Source organism: Rhinoderma darwinii, chromosome 12, assembly GCF_050947455.1.
Source record: "Rhinoderma darwinii isolate aRhiDar2 chromosome 12, aRhiDar2.hap1, whole genome shotgun sequence".
NCBI lineage: Eukaryota > Metazoa > Chordata > Amphibia > Anura > Rhinodermatidae > Rhinoderma > Rhinoderma darwinii.
The window spans coordinates 40,044,522-40,066,381 of record NC_134698.1 but is presented as its reverse complement, the minus strand read 5'-3'; the positions used below and the strand labels follow the sequence as shown (position 1 = coordinate 40,066,381).

At 43.6% G+C, this 21,860-nt stretch overlaps 1 protein-coding gene across 12 annotated transcripts in view; it reads right to left on the bottom strand.

The window, feature by feature from the left end:
- Positions 1 to 14,209, bottom strand: part of HECTD1 (HECT domain E3 ubiquitin protein ligase 1) — a 105,585-nt gene extending 91,376 nt beyond the window's left edge. For all 12 annotated transcript variants that reach the window (XM_075843666.1, XM_075843672.1, XM_075843671.1 and 9 more), the window contains exon 1: positions 14,075 to 14,209. The gene's annotated coding sequence lies outside the window, so the exon portion shown is untranslated. The remainder of the gene's footprint in view (positions 1 to 14,074) is intronic.
- Between the last annotated feature and the right edge of the window lie 7,651 nt (positions 14,210 to 21,860).

The following is a 21,860-nucleotide window of genomic DNA, read 5'->3' as shown; positions in this document are numbered from 1 at the left end:
TGATTCCATGTACGGCATGTTCTGTTTACATAACAGCATAACCATCATGACTATGCAGTCACCGTAAAGGGAGGAGGAGCCTGATCCAGGGCGCAGTACACGGCACGACATCGGGGGGAGACCAAGATTCCCTGGCACGCCTGCAGATCATATACAGACTGGCCACCAGCTCTTCTTATAGTCTACATCCACTCAGTCACACAAGCATGTGAGCATTCCTTACCACAGCTTGTTGTATAGCTACAGAAGGTCATGTTAATCTCCCAGGGCCGAGGTTTAGCAGGCAGTTTGGCCAATAAACAATCGCAAAAAACATAAAAAAAATAATATGTACATGATCTAAACACAAAACATATTAAAAGCCATAGATTCCCCCCCCCCCCCCCTACTACCACCACATACATAACATTTTGTTTTTCGCCGTCTTTGTGGTCAGTGGTGGGTTTTGTTTTTTATCAAGCCACAGCATGCTTTGGATATGGCATTTGCCATTTTCCCCATAGGCTTCACTATAATGATTCAAAAACGCCATAAAAAAAAGGCATGCTACATTTGAAAAACCGCCGGCGCTTTAACATATGTTTTTTTAATGCAGTTGAAAACACCAAAAAAATAAAATAAACATGTGGGAAGGAGGCCTAACTGCTAACATTCACAGACTACTGAAATGGCAAAACTATATAGTGAGACTACATTCAGACCGCCATAATGCGGCTCTACACAAGAGAGTGTATCGGATCCCATTGTGTATAATAAGAATAGCGGTATAATTTTTTATTTTGGAAAAGGCTTTCGTAATTACAAACGATGGGATCCTGGTTTTGGTTCTAAATCTACGGCTCCCGTGTGAAGCCGCATTTTGCTTCTAAGGAAGAATAGCTCGGTAACATGGCATCCTATGGAACATGCCAATCTCTTTTTTCTGTCGCATTCACACGTAAATCGATACAAAACCTCTGTATGAAATCGCAAGCATCCAGAGAGTACTGGGCGCTGTATTATGGCTCTGTAGGAATCGGAGCTTGTATGGAGCCGTAATACAGAAGATTTTAGGTAGAACGGTCCTTTACAGCTCACATTTTATATATTATAGTAAGTAAGATGACTGTTTTCTAGGAGACAATAAATATCGGGAAGGAAAAGCCTTGCTGCATGATGTAGGAATAGCGACTACTCCTTCTAATACAACTTAAAGAGGCTCTGTCACCAGATTTTGCAACCCCTATCTGCTATTACAGCAGATCGGCGCTGCAATGTAGATTACAGTAACGTTTTTATTTTTAAAAAACGAGCATTTTTGGCCAAGTTATGCCCATTTTTGTATTTATGCAAATGAGGCTTGCAAAAGTCCAAGTGGGCGTGTTTAAAGTAAAAGTCCAAGTGGGCGTGTATTATGTGCGTACATCGGGGCGTTTTTAATACTTTTACTAGCTGGGCGTTCTGACGAGAAGTATCATCCACTTCTCTTCAGAACGCCCAGCTTCTGGCAGTGCAGACACAGCGTGTTCGAGAGATCACGCTGTGACGTCACTCACTTCCTGCCCCAGGTCCTGCATCGTGTCGGCCACATCGGCACCAGAGGCTACAGCTGATTCTGCAGCAGCATCTGCGTTTGCAGGTAAGTCGATGTAGCTACTTACCTGCAAACGCAGATGCTGCTGCAGAATCAGCTGTAGCCTCTGGTGCCGATGTGGCCGACACGATGCAGGACCTGGGGCAGGAAGTGAGTGACGTCACAGCGTGATCTCTCGAGAACACGGCTGTGTCTGCACTGCCAGAAGCTGGGCGTTCTGAAGAGAAGTGGATGATACTTCTCGTCAGAACGCCCAGCTAGTAAAAGTAGTAAAAACGCCCCGATGTACGCACCTAATACACGCCCACTTGGACTTTTGCAAGCCTCATTTGCATAAATACAAAAGTGGTCATAACTTGGCCAAAAATGCTCGTTTTTTAAAAATAAAAACGTTACTGTAATCTACATTGCAGCGCCGATCTGCTGTAATAGCAGATAGGGGTTGCAAAATCTGGTGACAGAGCCTCTTTAATATTGTATTGTTTTTCTCATGTGTCATTCTGAATCAACTTAAACATGAAAGCTTTGGTACGGACAATCATTGTGTACCAGCTAGGACTATACATAGTCTGTACATTGGCAGTTTTTGATTTGTTTAATTTATCATTTATTGTAATAACGTTCAAAACAAAAAACATCAATGTAAGGGGAGATTCACACGAGCGTTGCGTTTTTGCGCGCGCAAACAACGCGGCGTTTTGCGAGCGCAAAAACCATTTGACAGCTGCGTGTGTCATGCGTGTCTGATGCGCGGCTGCGTGATTTTCGCGCAGCCGGCATCATAGAGATGAGGCTTGTCGACGCCCGTCACTGTCCAAGGTGCTGAAAGAGCTAACTCTTTCAGCACCCTCGACAGTGAATGCCGAACACAACAGCGAAAAACCTGTAAAAAAAAAAGATAAAGTTCCTACTTACCGAGAACTTCCCGGCCGTTGCCTTGGTGACGCGTCCTTGGTGACGCGCCTCTCTTGACATCGGGCCCCACCTCCCTGGATGACGCGGCAGTCCAAGTGACCGCTGCAGCCTGTGATTGGCTGCAGCCTGTGCTTGGCCTGTGATTGGCTGGAGCTGTCACTTGAACTGAAGTGTCATCCCGGGAGGTCGGACTGCAGGAAGGAGACGGGAGTAATCGGTAAGTTAGAACTTCGGTTTTTTTTACAGGTTCATGTATTTTGGGATCGCAAGTCACTGTCCATGGTGCTGAAACAGTTTAACTCTTTCAGCACCATGCACAGTGAATCTCTCCCGACGTCGCGTACCGATAATTTTTTTGCCGGGATCGGCCAAAACGAGTTTGGCCAAACCCGGTGAAGTTCGGTACGCTTGTCCGGCTTCGCTCATCGCAAAGACACTCCGTTTGGATGTTCGGAAACAGAAAAGCACGTGGTGCTTTTCGGTTTTCATTCATCCTTTTCACTGCTGTTGCGCGAATCACGCTCGTCCCACGGAAGTGCTTCCGTGTGGTGCGCGTGATTTTCACGCACCCATTGACTTCAATGGGTGCGTGATGCGCGAAATACGCAGAGTTATTGAACCTGTCGCGCTTTTTGCGCAGCAGACAAACGCTGCGCAAAAAGCACGGACTGTCTGTACTGCCCCATAGACTTGTATTGGTCCATGCGTGCCGCGTGAAAACCACGCGGCCCGCACGGACCGAATACACGCTCGTGTGAATCCCCCCTAAGGGTCACGAGGATACATATCCTCAGATCGCTGAACTTGATTACAATACATTAAGCACACAGGAAAAAAAATAAAAGAAAGAAAAAGGCTATTATTTCAGTCAGGAAAAAATATAAAGATCTTGCTTATCAAATAGAAAATTCATCAATTTTTCCCAGTATTTCCTCTGAACTCCTTCATTCTGATAAATACGTAGCCATTCTAAAATAGTAAAAACTGTAAGCATGAAACCCCTTCCCGCTTTGGCCACTTTTGACCTTCCTGACAGAGCCTTATTTTTCAAATCTGACATGTGTCACTTTATGTCGTAATAAACTTTGGAATGTTTTTACCAATCTGAGCAATTCTGAGACTGTTTTCTCGTGACATATTGTACTTTATGTTACTGGTAAAATTTGGTTGATACATTCAGTACTTAATTGTGAAAAACACCAATATTTAGCAAAAAAATTGCAAAAATTTGCATTTTCCTAAATTTAAATGTATCTGCTTGTAAGACAGATAATAATACCACACAAAATTTTTACTAGTTAAAGGAACAGTGTCACGGCCAACTTTTTTTTTACTATGTTATGGGTTTTAGTGTGATAGATAAAGAAATTTTATTAATGTATGTTGTTGTGTTGTACTTTTTTCGTTTTTAATTCATTTACTTCTCTATGGGGGCTGCCATTTTTGTTTCCATTACTGTGTGTGTCGATTAACGACACATACAGACATGGAATACGGCAGCTACAGTCCATAGGAGTCAATGAACGGGACCCGTCCCATTGACTTTGCACTATGGCTCTGTCCTGCGCAGAGCAGAGCAGCTGTTTGCAGGGAGAGAGCAGGCGCCATCTTGAAGACCAGCTGCACTGCAGGTAAGATGTGCGTCTCTGCATGTCCCACTCTCTCTCTCACAGACCCCCGCTCTCGTGACCCCCGACGGCACCCCCCCCGAACGGCCCCCCCCCCCCTTGTGTGAAGGACACATGAAGAAACTGTACTGGGAAAGCACAATTAGAGAGATTTATCATTCAGGGGTCTGGGAAAGCTGGGTGACCACAATTACCCCTCCTACTGGAGTATGAGAGGTTCATTAGTCACATCCCCAAACACACTCCACTAGGAGGGGTAATGGTGGTCACCCAGCTTTCCCAGACCCCTGAACAATAAATCTCTCTAGTGCTGAGACTGAGAGGTTCATTAGTCAGATCCCCAAACAGTCTCAGCACAACTAGAGAGATTTACCGTTCAGGGGTCTGGGAAAGCTGGGTGACCACCATTACCCCTCCCACTGGAGTGTGAGAGGTTCATTAGTCACATCCCTAAACACTCCAGTATGAGGGGTATTGGTGGTCACCCAGCTTTCCCAGACGCAGATATAACCAGGAAAGGGCTGGATGGACGGGCTGAGGGTGCACAGGGTTTTTGGTGATCCCCCTCGGTCATGTGATCGGACCTAGGTTACCGGTTCATCAGACGGGGTTCATGTGACTATAACTCTGTCCATAACAAGTGACAGTTCACTCAGGACAAGCCCTGCCCTCATGCCGTAGTTGTGGTTCTGTCTGCAGTGATGGCGGTGGGTGTCTCTGACACCCGCCTCCCCCGTTGGTTCATCTCAGGACAGAAGGGGTGTCAGGACTGGAGACACAGCGCCGCACCTGTCCTCAGGTCGTGTCTGGTATTGCAGTTCACCTCCATTGAAGTGAATAGGACAGAGTTGTAATACCACACACGACCTGAGGACAGGTGCGGCGCCATGTTACACCTCGATTTACGCCTTAAAAGACGGCTCCAATACGTCGGCAAACATCTGCCCATTCATTTGAATGGGTTTGCCGACGTACTGTGCCGACGACCTGTAATTTTACGCGTCACTGTCAAAAGACGGCGCGTAAAATAACAGCCTCGGCAAAGAAGTGCAGGACACTTATATACATTATATGCAGGACACTTCTTTGGACGTAATTTGAGCCGTTTTTCATTGAATTCAATGAAGAACAGCTCCAAATTATGGCCGTAATTGACACCTCGCAAAACGCGAGTACGAGCAATTACGTCTGAAATGACGGAGCTGTTTTCTCCTGAAAACAGCTCCGTCATTTCAGACGTAAATGCAGTTAGCGTGTGCACATACCCTAAGGGTATGTTCACACACAATGTTTTCAGCTGAAAAATCGGAAGCCTACAAGCATCTGCCCATTGGTTTCAATGGGAAATACGGCGTTCTGTTCCGACAGGGCGTTTTTTACGTGGTAGTTTTCCAAAAACAGCACGTAAAAAGACGCCCGACCAAAATGAAGTGCACATCACTTCTTGGGACGTTTTTTGAGCCGTTTTTCATTGACTTTATAGAAAAAGCTCAAAAAACGGCCGTTAAAAAACGCGAGTTTGATTAAAAAATGGCTGAAAATCAGGAGTTTTCCCTTTGTTTAGTAAGCGTGTGAACATACACTTAGCCTTTTGGTGTGTCCTAGAACACACCCAAAATGGCTGACGGACACTGCTTAGCAATTTGAAGACACCTTTACCTGGCTTGTGAGAGGGGGGGTGAGGTTCCCTCCCACATTTACAGCAGCTGTGAGTCAGGTTGCTTTGCCTTATTCACCTTGCTGTAATTCTGGGAAGTGCTCCCCCTGGTGGCCAACATTGGAAAACATGTCAAATTATTATTTAATTTTTAATACTTTCCACCATACGGAAAAAAAAAATAAATACAGCAAAAACTTAAAAAATATAATAGAAATAAGTAACAACACTTAAAAAAAAAAAAAGGTTTAATTTGCGACACATTCCCTTTAACATTTTTCATATGTCTACTTTAGATTGGCATAATTTTTGGAACTTCTTTTTATTTTTCTAGGATGTTCCAAAAGGCTATTTTTACAGGGATCAGTTCAGTTGAGAAGTGGCTTTAAGGGGCCTATACAATACAAACCCCCATAAGTCACTCCATTTTAAAAACTACACCCCTCAAAGTATTCAAAACATTTGGAAAGCTTCTTAACCCTTTAAGCGTTTCACAAGAATTAAAAGGGTTTTCCCACGAGTGACATTTATGAAATATACACAGAATATGTGATAAATGTCAGATAGACACGGGATCCACACCTATCTCTAGAACAGGGCCCCTAAACCTCGTTCTACCTCTTTGTGTGTCAGCTGATTTCCGACCATAAAGGTGAAAACAGCGTAGCTCGCTGAGCTGCGCTGTTTTCTTAAGCCCTGTAGAACTGAATTGTTTTTACGGAAACAGCGTAGCTTGCATGCTACGCTGCTTCCGTAACTGCTATTCACTACTATGGGAGTTACGGAAACAGCGTAGCTCAGCGGTTTTCGTAACTCCCGACCATAAAGTCAGGAAGTGGCCGGGAGTCAGTGATAGCAGACAAAGCTAGAATGGGGTTTAGAGGGCCCCGTTCTAGAGATATTGTGGGTCCCAGATAGTTTCGATGCCGTGCATCCTAAAACGGTTCGATACCGTCATATCATGTATTTTGATACGAAGCAGAGCGGCCGCACAGCTTAGCATCGTAACACATGAATGTTGTTACAGCAGGGCTGTTTAATACAGCCATTTCCCTGCTCCGGAGTCCTGACAAGTGTGCGCAGTCAGCATGAGGTGATGTGACCAGCGCTGCACTAATGAGCGGAGGGACTGAAGACAGAACAAGGCAGGCGCACTGTAAAACACCCCAATGTTCTGTCCTCAGTGCCTGCCACTCATTAGTACAGCGCCGGCCGCATCACCTCATGTTGATCGCATGTGCACTTATTGTCAGGAGCGGGGCAATGGCTGTATTACACAGCCACAGCGCCCCTCTAAAGGCGGAGATGAGAAAAACGTTTAATCTCCGCAGCTATTACCCTGAATGCTGCGATCAAAGCGGACCACAGCATTCAAGGGGTCAATGAGAAGGGGGATGCCCCTTGGATTGCGTCACAGGGAATCCCTGTGACGCGATTGAGGGAGATACCATATATGGGCAGATATCCCAGGGTCCATTGAAGGACCCCAGGGCTGCCTGACCATATTTCCTGTTGTTAGGGCATACTTAGGTATGCCCTAACAACTGCCTGTGTACTATATGCCAGTACATTAAAGTTTAAAAATAAAAAAGTTAAAACATAAAGAAATGTTAAAGTGTAGCTAAACGTTTGACAAACTTCTGACGTGTCATAGTGACATGTCAGAAGTTTGGATCGGTGGGGGTCCGAGCACGGAGACCCCCACCAATCGCTAGAACGAAGCAGCTGAAGCGCTCGTGTGAGCGCTCAGCCACTTCGTGTCTGTTCGGCTTTTTCCGGTAATAAATGTATTGGTGTATGGACTCAATAGAAAGTCTATGAGCCCGTACTCCGATGCATCGGCTTTCCGGAAAAAGCCGAACAGACACGAAGCGGCTGAGCGCTCACAAGAGTGTTCAGCTGCTTCGCTCTAGCGATTGGTGGGGGTCTCAGTGCCCGGACTCCCACCAATCCAAACTTCTGGCATGTCAATATGACATGTCAGAAGTTTTTCAAACATTTAGCTACACTTTAAATTACAAAAAATACACATACACATCTTCTACAAGAAACATTAAAATCTCAATACGTAAAATATACACATTCAGTATTGGCGCGGCCGTAATAACCTGCACAACAAATTTTTTGCATCATTTATGATGTGTACGCTGTAAAAAAAAAATTTTATAAAAAATACTTTCTTTCACTTATTAATGTGAGGCACGAGGGGTGATGAATTCAACCTCCATGTGTCTCACATTAATAGTAATTAACCCAATCATGTACCTTACACATTAACCCATTATGACTTGGAAACATGATGGGGTTAATGTGAGGCACATTCAAAATGAATCACATCTCGTGCCTCACATCAGAAAATGGAAGAACTTTTTTTTTTTTTTATTACTGTTGGCAAAGTATCGTTTTGTTATCGAAAATCACAATACTACACAAAGTATCGGTATCGAAGTCCAAATTCTGGTATCGTGACAAACCTAGTCCCAGAGGTGGTACCCAAATCTATCTGACATTTATGACATATCCTGTGGATATGTCATAAATGTCCCTCGTAGGAAAACCCCTTTAAAGCAAAGTGGAGGCGAAATTCACAAATTTTACTTTTTTTTTTAAAGTAATGCATATTTAAATAATTTTGTTATAAGTTAGACGTGAAAATGACAAATTTACATTTTTTACAATAAGATGTCGTTTTAGCTAAAAACAAAACAATGTCCACAAGGAATAAAGAAGAAAAAGCCTCCCAACATTTCTAACGCAACTTCTCTGATATACGGAAATACCCCACATGGGGTCATAAACTACTGTTTGGGCACACTGCAAGGATCAGAATAGAAGGAGCGCCATTTGGCTTTTGGAGCATGTATTTTGCTGGATTGGTTTCTTGACACCATGTCGCTTTTGCAAAGCCCCGGCCTCATGCACACGACCGTAGTGTTTTTCTGGTCCGCAAATTCCAGGACCGTGTTCCGTGAAATGTCATCCGCAGTTCATCCGTATGTAATCCGCAGTTCATCCGTATGTAATCCGCAAAATGCGGATGAAAAAAAAAAAGCCTAGGTAAAACAGGATGACGACAGAACTCATTCCCGGTCGTCGCCTAGCAACACTTCCGCAAATCCGCAAAACTGCCGATGACACACGGAGGTGTATCCGCAATTTCCACGGGCCCATTGACTTCTATTGGCATGTCCGCATCGAATTTGCGGCCCGTAATAAGACATGTCCTGAGTTTCTGCGGCACGGATTTGCGGAGACCCGTGAAAACACGGATAGTGTGTATGGGCCCATAGAAATGAATGGGTCCGCAATTCTCCCGTGGATTTGCGGGGGAATTGCGGACGCAAAAACACAGTCGTGTGCATGAGGCCTAAGGACCAGTACAGTGGAAACTACTCAAATGTGACTTCATTTCCGAAACTACACCCCTTGAGGAATTCATCTAGGGGTGTAGTGAACTTTTTGACCCTACAGGTGTTTTATAGATTTTATTAGAATTGGGCAGTGAAAAGAAAAAAATTGTTTTTCCTCAATAAGATGTAGCTTTAGCTCAACATTTTTCATTTTCTCAACAAAGAAAAAAAAAAAAGAACCCCATCATGTGCAATGCAATTTCTCCCGAGCACAGCAATACCTCATATGTGGTCAGAAACTTCTGTTTGGTCATACAGTAGGGCTCAGAAGGGAAGGAGTGCCATTTGGCTTTTGGAGTGCAAATCTTGCTGGATTGGTTTCTGGGCGCTATGTTGCACTTGCAAAGCCCCTGTGGGACCAAAACAGTGGAAACCCCCCAATAGTGACCATTTTGGAAACTATACCCCTCAAGGTATTCACCCTGGGGTGTAGTGAGCACTCGATGTTGAAGAGTAAAAGTTGGAATTTTTCCACAGATATTCCAATGTGTGGTGCCCAGCATGTGCCATCATAACAAGATTCACAAATGCAGGGCTCTGATGTAAAATAATAAAATAAACCCCTAAGGAGTGACCCCATTTTGGAAACTACACTCCTCAAGGCATTTAGTAAAGGGTCTAGTGAGCATTTTCACCCCACAGGTCTTTTCCATAAATGAACACGCTGCGGATGGTGCAAAGTAAAAATCTTAATTTTTCCCTAGATATGCCATTTCTAGAAAGGCATCCAGGCCCTCGTTGAACCTGCCCAGTGAACCAATCATCACAACATCCTGTGGCAGAGAGTTCCCTAGTCTCACTGCTCTCACAATAAAGAATCCCTGTCTGGGATGATGGTGAAACCTTTTTTCCTAAGCCGCCTTTTTTCTAAACTCAATAGCCCCAAGATTGATAACCTTTCTTGGTACTGCAATCTGTCTATTCCCTTAAAGAGGCTCTGTCACCAGATTTTGCAACCCCTATCTGCTATTGCAGCAGATCGGCGCTGCAATGTAGATTACAGTAACGTTTTTATTTAAAAAAAACGAGCATTTTTGGCCAAGTTATGACCATTTTCGTATTTATGCAAATGAGGCTTGCAAAAGTACAACTGGGCGTGTTGAAAAGTAAAAGTACAACTGGGCGTGTATTATGTGCGTACATCGGGGCGTGTTTACTACTTTTACTAGCTGGGCGCTCTGATGAGAAGTATCATCCACTTCTCTTCAGAACGCCCAGCTTCTGGAAGGGCAGACACACAGCGTGTTCTCGAGAGATCACGCTGTGTCGTCACTCACAGGTCCTGCATCGTGTCAGACGAGCGAAGACACATCGGCACCAGAGGCTACAGTTGATTCTGCAGCAGCATCGGCGATTGCAGGTAAATCGATGTAGCTACTTACCTGCAAACGCTGATGCTGCTGCAGAATCAACTGTAGCCTCTGGTGCCGACACGATGCAGGACCTGTGAGTGACGTCACAGATCTGCTCTGCCAGAAGCTGGGCGTTCTGAAGAGAAGTGGATGATACTTCTCATCAGAATGCCCAGCTAGTAAAAGTAGTAAACACGCCCCGATGTACGCACATAATACACGCCCAGTTGTACTTTTGCAAGCCTCATTTGCATAAATACGAAAATGGTCATAACTTGGCCAAAAATGCTCGTTTTTTAAAAATAAAAACGTTACTGTAATCTACATTGCAGCGCCGATCTGCTGCAATAGCAGATAGGGGTTGCAAAATCTGGTGACAGAGCCTCTTTAATAAGCTTGGTCGCCCTTCTTTGCACCCGTTCAAGTTCGGCTAGGACTGGGCGATTAATCAAATTAATTTGATCAATTCACCCTCAATGACTCGCACGATTGTTTTTTAACGTAGAATCAATTCTTTAGTGGCGCCGTTGCGTCATGCTGCGGGAGGAAGCTCCGCCCCACAGCCTCGTCACTTCCTGGTCCGCCCCGTTCTGTCTCTGCATGGAACTGCTGTTCTGCACTGAACAAAATGATACAGCACAGAACAGCAGTTCAATGGAGAAGCAGGGACTCCTAGTACATAGCCACACCGCCCTGTAGATACCACCCCTTGCCGATCGCAGCAGCCCCCCTTGTACCTTGTAGATCGTACCAGAACCCACCCCCCTTATAGATCGCACCGCTGTAGCAACCTCTGGCCGGGGATTCAGCTCCTAGTGGCAGCTACAGCAGCGCGATCTACAAGGAAGTGGGGTGTAATCTACAAGGGGTGGGGGTGGTGCTGCTATTTACAAGGGGTGGGGGTGCGATCTACAAGGGAGGGGGGTGGTGCTGTGATCTACTTGCGGGGATGCTATCCACAACGGAGGGGGTGGTGCTGCATCTACAAGGTGGGGTATGATCTACATGGGGGTGCTATCTGCAAGGAGGTGTGGCGCTGTCTAAATGGGCACTGTGATACTATAATGGGGGGGTGCACTGTCACTATATGTGAACGCTGTGGGCATGATCTACCCTGACAAATGAAATCCATCTTTTTTTTTTTTTTTTTTAGAGCAGCCACAAAATATGGACTGGAAATGGATGACACACTGATGAAAAATGGACATGAAACTCACCATTGATCAGTTTTTAATGGCCATTTTTTTTCACTGTCGTGTAATTGTAGCCTAAATGACTATGATGCCAGGAGTCCCATTCACATGTACCGTGATCGGGCCGCGAAATCCGTCTGACACATGGTCCATTTTTCACGGACCAAGCACAGTCGTGTGAATCCGGCAATGTCGGGAACTGGTGGTGACGGGGAGAGAGGGATGTTGGCGCACGCAGTGCCTCATTGATTATAGATTCTGTTAACCTGTTCCCTGCCGGGGAACACAGAAGTTATAATCAATTAGATTAATTTTTCCAATTGTATTTATGATAAAATAAAGTATTTGAAGATGTTAAAAGTAGTGACGTTACGTACAATAATTATAGCAATATATGTTGAAAAGTTATTTATATAATGAAAATTGTATTAAAGAGGCTCTGTCACCACATTATAAGTGGCCTATATTGTACATGATGTGATCGGCGCTGTAATGTAGATTACAGCAGTGTTTTTTTATTTAGAAAAACGTTTTTGATGGAGTTATGACCTATATTAGCTTTATGCTAATAACTTTCTTAATGACCAACTGGGCGTGTTTTACTTTTTGACCAAGTGGGCGTTGTGGAGAGGAGTGTATGATGCTGACCAATCAGCGTCATACACTTCTCCCCATTCATTTACACAGCACATAGTGATCTTACTAGATCACTATGTGCAGTCACAAAAAAAACAAACAAACAAAAACACACACACACACGTTACTCAAGTGTCCTGAGAGTTAATAGACATCGCTACCAGCCAGGACGTGAGGTCTATTCAGAACCCTGACACTTCGGTAACGTTTGTGTGGGATTTACAGCACAGCAAGCGTGATCTCGCGAGATTACGCTGTAAATGACAGCACAACGTGATCTCGATGTGCTGTGCTGTTCAGCCATGTCCTTCTTATACACAGGAGCCCAAAATTGTACACAATATTCCATGTGTGGTCTGACTTGTGATTTATATAGAGGCAAAACTATGTTCTTGTCACGAGCATCTATACCTCTTTTGATGCGTCCCATGATTTTATTTGCCTTGGCAGCAGCTGTCTGGCATTGGTTGCTAAAGGTAAATGTACTGTCCACCAATATTTTTCCGTAGCCGTTTTATCCAGTGTTTTACCATTTAATGTATAATTGTAAAATTTGTTTCCTCAGCCCAAGTTCATAACCTTACATTTATCCACATCAGACTGGTGAGGCGGCCGCTGGCCGCAGATGTTTTATCTGCTTTGTATAGATGGGGCATATTCACGAATACTACACACACTTACAGTATAGCACTAGTCATATTCCCCGACATGCCGCACGTCTACTGCCGACCACGGGGCACACCATCTCAAGAAAAGTTCCCCACTACTTTATCTGAAACTAAAGCCATAGCCCCCCCCCCCCCCCCCCGTCCCCCTATTTTGGTGTTAGATAGATAGATCTTGACACCATTGTTTTTAGCGCAGGTTCCTGCCTTAATTGCATTGATAAAACTCCCGTGCGTGCTATAGACACCCTATTTTTCTGTGAATTACTTTGTATAGCGAGCACAGTGCCCCCCACACACACTATGCACGGAGTAGAGGTTCCCTTTAATAAAATGGTTTAAACTAATTAAGAGTAAACCGTTGAGGTTCACCGCCGCGGCATCATCTTTCCCATCGCGGTTTACAACGGTAGCGATATAACAGCAATTATGATTTGCGATCCCATCACATTGGTTTGGTCGGGTCACCCGCAGCGATCATGGCTATCGGACGGTATTATAAATCACCATGCGTAACCAATCCGGGCCCTGGACCTTGATTTCTGGAGCACAATTGTCATGATTTTGGGCCCACAGAAATGACAATGTGTAGAGGCCAGATCAATATAGGACTGTCCTATGTGTGGGATTATACTGGGGACTTATTGTTTGGTCGTGGGTGAGGTACAGGGAACTGGACATGTGAGGGTTAATGGTCACATTCATCTTGTTATAGGATATGCTGACCACAAGACTCGGAATCCCGGAGTAGGGGAGATATGTTGGGCCAGGACATTGCAACCAATACAGACACGCTCACAGCACTACAATCCCCAGGGTCATCTAGTTCTGCCATCGGGGCCGAGTAATCGACTAATCGCTCTGGGTATGACTAGAGTCCGAGCACCGGCTACGATAAATTTGCCTCATCCCATGATCAGGCCCGGTCCGCAGCCTAGAGTTTAAGGCCTGTTACAGTGGAACTCCATGGAGACAGCTATGTCAGTACGCGTAACCGTGGACAGATTATAGACTGTACAATAGAGATGGACATTCATGATCTTACCGTGTCCTTAAGGAACGGGGTCTGGGCCTCACAGCTCCGGTCGATCCCCGGAGTCACACGGAGCGTGTCACGGGCTCAGGCCGAGACTCCGCCCGCTCTGCTGCCCGACAACCGGCAGAGGGCGCTCTGACGCATAGTCCTAGGCTGGTGTGGGTAGACCACACACTCGACAGACTACTTTTTGTTTCACGTTCCCGGCTGAAGAAAACACAGTTTACAGGATCGAAACCTATGCTCAGTTTTCCCCCCGCCCACGTGACTTGCAACCATAAGATAAATAGAGCAATGTCGTTACTAATATGACCTCCCTCTTGTGTTCCTTGTTTAAGTTTAATCGACAAACAAAATATTTACTGTACATATTGTAATTATTTTCTCCAGGAGTTCCGGACACCTAGATAGAGATTCTGTGAATAATTGCTAAAAAAAAAAAAAAAAAAAAAAGATATAGTTACCTTACTAATATATTTGTATGGTTACTAGTTACCTGTGAACAACAAACCCCTCAAATGGTTGTGAATTTCATTATAAGGCCAATTTCAGGCGGTCGCATTGTAGTCACATTTTAGCTTCCATATCACATCCAACACCCGGCCAAAACAGCGGTTCATTTCATGCTTCAATCATTTTAGAACTCTAAACTGGGTTCCCACGGACCGTCAAAGCTGCAGAATTTCCGTAATGGAATTCTATGCGGAAACTCCGCAGCATTTACAGTAGCAGCAAAGTGGATGAGATTTTGAAAATCTCATGCCCACGCTGTGGGAAAAATATGCAGCTAAAACGTTAGTAAACTGACCTGTGGTGCAGAAATGTAAGCATTAAATGTCAATTTATGCTGCGTTTTCACTGCTTTTCCCCATTGTATTCAATGGGGATGCAAAAGCCGCAACAAATAGCCAAGTGTTGAGACTTTTGTTGCCGAATCACAGCGATTCCGGCACAAAAATCGCAACTCAGAAAAAAAATAATAGTTTATACTTACCCAGAACTCCCTGCTTCTTCCTCTAGTCTGGCCTCCTGAGATGACGTTTTATCCCATGTGACTGCTGCAGCCAATCACAGGCTGCAGCATCATACAGGGAGGCCAGACTGGATGTCAAAGGAGGGATGTATCACCATGACAACGGCAGGGGTAATTATGAACAGTTTTCTGTTTGTTTTCTTCACCCGAAAAACTACATTATAATGTGCTGCGGGTTCCAGGACGGATACGACCCGTGGAAACCCGACCTAAGGGTATATTCAGATGGTGCAGTAGTTGCCTTGCAGCTTAGAACTGCTGCAAAAAACGTTTGCGGTTTTACAACTAATTGGTTCCGCAGCTAGCACAGGCAAATCTCTTCAATCTGTGGTAAAACTACACGTTTTTTTCCCTTGTGGTTCCCGGATGCGTGGCAACAATTGCATTTATACCCTTAGTGTGGTTCAGTAGAACTGCGCTCTAGATCCAGGTATTGCGGCTGTGATATAGACACTAAAATGTGGTCGTATAATGGTCATCTGAAATTGGCCTAAGGCAAACTTCAAGGCGACTTATTACATGCAAAACCTTGCTTATCTCGTACCATAGAATCGCATGCTATAAGTATAATGTGGCTATTTTGCAATATCTGCGATTTAGGGGAGAAGCCTTCTCTACTGAGATCTAACAGAATCATATTCGTGAAATAACCAGAATTAATGGCCGTGGATCCATGACCTAAACCAATTATCTTCACATCTGCTCAGGGTCCTCAGTCACAGATCCGGCAGGGTTTGCCGGACTTTACCAGAGACAATAGCGCAGCATGCTGCACTAATGTTTCCAGTAAAATTACGGACACGCCGACGGAACTCATTAAAGTCAATGAGTTCCGTCGGCAACCGGCGGTATCCATTGTGCAACGGAACCATTGGTTCTGTTATTTCCTTGTTCTGCTCCTCTGACAGAACAGAACAACGGAACACACCAACCCAGGTGTGAACCTAGCCTTAGGGTGTGTTTACATCAGCATTAGGGTTCAGTTTATGGGCTTCATCAGACTTTTCCGTCGCAGGAACCCATTAACTGGAAAGGCAAATGGAAACCATACCCTCCATTTGCATTACCATTGATTTCCAACTTTCATTGCAAATGGTTTCCGTTTGCCTCCGTTCCGTGGGTTTCAGTTTTTTTTGCGGAATCAATAGCGCAGTCGACCGAAAAGGTCTAACGGAACTCATCAATGGAACCCTAACGCTGACCCACATTTCAGTGCCAAGCATTTCAGAGCCAAGTAACAGAATGCAACCACATAGTGACAGCATATGGTAATGCTACATAGCGGAATAATATTGCATACTAATTACAGAACATAATACTATATACTAGTACCAGAACAGTAGTATCAAGAATATTGTAAAACATTGCCGCCCACATAGTTATGACAAACAGCAGCAACGAAGATCCCCCATCAACAGTAACTTTAAACCTTGTACAAGCACAAAAATATTATCCAATTGCAATTATTTCAAAAATCCAATTGAGGATCTTGCATGCAATATAGTAATGGCTGCGGTCACAGACCGCCGGCGTCACTTACCCTCCAGTGGCCACAACTGCAGACCAGTGAACTCTAGTCGGTGTCTCCCCCCCCCACCCTCTGAGACTCCGGCACGCATTGCTGTCCTCGGCCACTGCTACAGCTTTTTTCCAATTTCAACCTGCAAACTATTTTATTTTCAGTTTCCCAGTACGTTATATGGTACCTTAAATGGTGTCAATAGAAACTACAACTACTCCCGCAAGAAATAAGCCCTCACACCACTCTATTGACGGAAAAATAAAAAAGTTATGTCTCTTGGAAAGCGGAGAGGGAAAAGCGAAAAAGAAAAAGAAAAAAATTTATCAGTTCGGAAAGAGTTAATTAATTTCTAATAAAAAAAACATTTACGACCACATGTGGGGTATAGCCGTACTTGGGAGAAATTGCTTTACAAATGTTGGGGTGCTTTTTCTCCTTTATTCCTTGTAAAAAGTTTTTTCAGAAAAAAAAGTAGATTTTCATCTTTACAGACTAATTCCAATGAATTCAGCAAAAAAAACTATGGGGTCAAAATGCTAACTATACCCCTAGAAAAATACCTTGAGGGGTGTAGTTTCCAAAATGGGGTCACTTTTGGTGGGTTTCCACTGTTTTGGTCCCTCCAGTGCATTGCAAATGCGACATGGCACTGAAAACTATTCCAGCAAAATCAGCGCTCCAAAATTCAAATGGCGCTCCTTCTCTTCTGAGCCCTGCTGTGGGTAACTTTTGGGGGTTTCCACTGTTTTGGCACCATAAGACTTCTTCAAACCTGACATGGTGCCTAAAATATATTCTAAAAATAAGGAGGCACCAAAATCCACTAGGTCACCTTTGCTTCTGAGGCCGGTGCTTCATTCCATTAGCACACTAGGGCCACATGTGGGATATTTCTAAAGACTGCAGAATCTGGGCAATAAATATTCAGTTGCATTCCTCGTGTAAAACCTTCTGTGTTACAGTAAAAAATTTATTACATATTTTGTAAATTTCACCTCCACATTGCTTTAATTCCTGTGAAACGCCTAAAGGATTAAAACACTCTCTGAATGCTGTTTTGAATACTTTGAGGGGTGCAGTTTTCAAAATGGGGTGATTTATGGGGACTTTCTAATATATAGGGCCCTCAAAGCCACTTCACAACTGAATTGGTCCCTGAAAAAATAGCATTTTGAAATTTTTTTGAAAATGAGATAAATTGCTGCTAACGTTCTAAGCCTTGTAACGTCGTAGAAAAATAAAAGGACATTCAAAAAACGCTGCAAACATAAAGTAGACATATGGGATATGTGGAATAGTAACTATTTTGTGTGGTATTACTATCTGCTTTACAAGCAGATACATTTAAATTTAGAAAAATGTGAATTTTTGCACAGTTTCTCTAAATTTTGGTGTTTTTCACAAATAAATATTGAATTTATAGACCAAATTTTTTCACTAATATAAAGTACAATATGTCACGAGAAAACTGTCTCAGAATCACTTGGATAGGTAAAAGCATTCCGAATTTATTACCACATAAAGTGACACTTGTCAGATTTGAAAAAATCGGCTTCGTCCTCAAGGCCAAGACAGGCTCAGTGCTGAAGGGGTTAAGGAACCAGGCCGAACTTCTTCTGCACCTGCCTCACTTCTGACTCTCAACCAAGGGGAATCTACAGTAGGGGAGTACGCCATCCACTTCCGTACCTTGGCAGCGGAATGAGCCTGGAATAACGAGGCCTTAGTGGCAACTTTCTGGCAGGGACTAGCCTCCCGAATAAAATACGAGCTGGCGGCTCAAGAGCTTCCATCTACCTCGGATGCCCTAATACTCCTGGCTACTCGGTTCGACAAGAGGATCCAAGAACACACCCTGGAGATTCGCCGGGAGAGGAGGTCTTATCAGCTGGTGCCCAGATTTCAAAGACCTCTACTGCCCTCTCCAATTGTATACCCGGAGGAGTCTATGCAAATAGACAGGCTCAGACTCTCCAACCAGGAGCAGCAGTGCAAACATTCAATTAGATTGTGTCTGTATTGTGGCCACAAGAGTCATTTCGTGCGTCAATGCCCTCAGAAGCCGGGAAACTCCAGCACTTAGGTTTGATTGGAGAGACAATCCTAGGTGAATCGACACTGAATACTAAATTTTTTCCCAGATTTTCTATTCCAGTGACTATCATCACCAGTGAAGAATCTCAATCTGGCCCCGCTTATTTGTACTCTGGAGCAGCTGCAAATTTTATACAGCAGGACTTGGTAGATCATCTCCACTTGGCCGCAGTTCCTCTAGAGAAACCTCGGGCGGTTGCCCAAGGCAGGACCTAATAGGCTAGCAGTCAGTTGAAAAATGACAATTACAATACACTGCACTACATAAATAGTGTAGTATTGTACAGGGGATCAGAAGAACAGGACTAGTAAGTGTAAAAAAATAAAAATAAAGTTTTGAAAAATAAATAAATAATAGTTTTAAGTAATAAACAATATTCCCACTTCCCTGATCAAGTTCTTTATAATTGGAAAAAATGGGGGACCTGAACTATAAAAATATCATGATATTTTTCCCGCATGGTGAACACAGAAAAAAAATAAAATAAAAAACAATGACAACATTTATTTTTTTGGGTCACCTTGACTAAAATAAAAATGGAATAAAAAGTGATCAAAAAGTCACACGTACCCCAACATGGTATCAATAAAAACTTTGTTATGGAATCGCTAGTTGAGCAATTCCCAGAGTGAAAAATGATGAAATTGCTAAGTGAGCGACTCCCCAAAGGCAGATGGAGACTGTCTGGGACAAGCGTGCTAGTAAATCTTCTACCTCAAGTCCGTCACTACTCTGATCAGCAGAGTCTAAGGCTACTCCATGTTCATCACCAGAGCCCACCGCAAGGCAGGTTGGATATGGCTGCATAGAACCAAGGTTGCTTTAACAGAGTTTGCGGTTGGACAAGAGATGCAATGCAGGCAATACTAGAACAGATAACAAGACAGCCAGAGGGAAAGCAGAAAGCCCAAATCACAAAGTTAGAGGATATCAGGAATAGTCTAGGTCAAAACCAGCCGGGAGCAGAATGTCCGAATCAGTAAGCAAAAGGTAAATCCAGAGACAAGCCGAGGTCCAGTTTCAAAAGTCCAAATAGTCTAAGATACAGAGTATAATCAGAAGCTTGATCAAACACATGCAAACAAGGAGAATCACAAGCAAAGAAGACAGAACCAAACCAGATTTAAATACTCCACCTTTCAATTTGATATGAAGGAAGACAGAGACGTGGGATAGGCTCTGCAACTAAAACCAGAGCCACCCAGTAGCTAGACTAGTAGTCATGGCAATCTTAAAGGGATGGACATTTCCTAACAAACTACAGTTCGTCACGCAAAAAAACAAGCCCTCCCACAGCTCTATCAACAGAAAAATAAAATAGTTATGGCTCTCATAAAATAGTGACACTAAAAAATGTTTTTGTTTTTTTTTTTTTAAAAAAGAGTATTTTTCTTGTGGGAAAGTAATATAAATGTAAAAAGAAACTATATAAATTTAGTATTGCTGTAATAGTATCAACCCACAGAATAAAGTTAACATGTTGGTTATACTGCAGCTAAAAAAAACAACAAGAAAAACTGGTAGAATTGCTGTTTTTTTTGTCTTTTTGTCTCCCGAAACATGGAATAAAAAGTGCTAAAAACTAAATAAATCGCATGTACCCCAAAATGGAACCAATAAAAATTACAGTTTGTTCTACAAAAACCAAGCCCTCACACAGCTTGACGGCCCTTGCACTGATGGTGTATGACCTCACATATGCCCCAAGACTGCAAGGATCGATATGGTAAGATCGAATTGGTATGTCCCAGGTTTTACAGCTGATGCTGCTAAATTCTGTTAGAGCTGTTTGATTTGCCTACAGAACAGTCCTGGCAGACCGGTGCCAACCTTATCATCACACCCGCCTCCCACGAAGAGAACAGAACTTGAGAGGCCTTCCCAGGTAAAACGAACCAGAGTAGGGGGGGGGGGGGGGAATTGGTTTGAGACACTTGTCAGATAAACATGTGGAATCCGTGTATATTTCTGTGAATAGGAGCTGTTCCAGTTAATCAGCAGAGAATAAGATATAAATCCTGCTGGAAAGTGTAACACCAAGTGCAAATACAATGTACCCAGTAATTACACATCTTCTAGGTGCCCTGTCCAGTGGAACAGAGAAGTTATTCTTATATAAAGGTGTTTGATGTGGTTTAACCCCTTCCCGACATTTGACGTATCCATACGCCAAAGTCGTGTAGGGGAAGTATGGAGCGGGCTCACACAGTGAGCTCGCTCCATACGATGGTGGGTGCGGCTGTATGTTACAGCCGACACTTCAGAGTAACTAGCGGCATCGCGCTCGAGCGCGATCCCGCTAGTTTAACTCGTTAAATACTGACCGCAGCATTTAAATCGTCAGAAAGAGGGGGGCGACCCCCTCTAACAGCTCATCGCGCCCCCGGCAACGCAATCGCGGGGGGGCGATGGTTGCTATGGCTGCCTGGGGGCTTAATGAACGCCCCCAGGTCCGCCATCTTTGTACACCTATTAAGCCTTGCCTCCGGCAGGGCTTAATAGGTGCCTGTCAGAATCACGATATACTGCAATACATTAGTATTGCAGTATATCGTGCAAGCGATCTAACGATCGCTGGTTGAAGTCCCCTAGGGGGACTAATAAAAAAAGTAAAAATAAGTTAAATAAAGTTTTTTTTGGTGTAAAAAAATATTAAAATATTAAAAGTTCAAAAAACCCATTTTCCCCCTAGAGCATAGTAAAAAAATAAATAAATAAAGATAATTGGTATTGCCGCGTCCGTAAAAGTCTGAACTATTATAATATTTTGTTATTTAACCTGCACAGTGAACGCCGTAAAAAAAAAATTGTAAACGCCATAATGTCTATTTTTTGGTCACCTAATCTCCCACAAAAAATGAAATAAAAAGTGATCAAACCGTCGCATTTACACCAAAATTGTATTATTAAAAACTACAACTTATGCCGCAAAAAATAAGCCCTCATACCGCTTAATCGACGGAAAAATTAAAAAGTTGTGGCTCTCGGAATTTGGCGACGCAAAATAAAATTTTCTTTTTTACACTTAGGTTCTTACATGTAAAAGTAGTAAAACATAGAGAAAACTATATATATATGGTATCTCCGTAATCGTATTGACCCGCAGAATAAAGTTAACATGTTGTTTTAATTGCACAGTGAATTC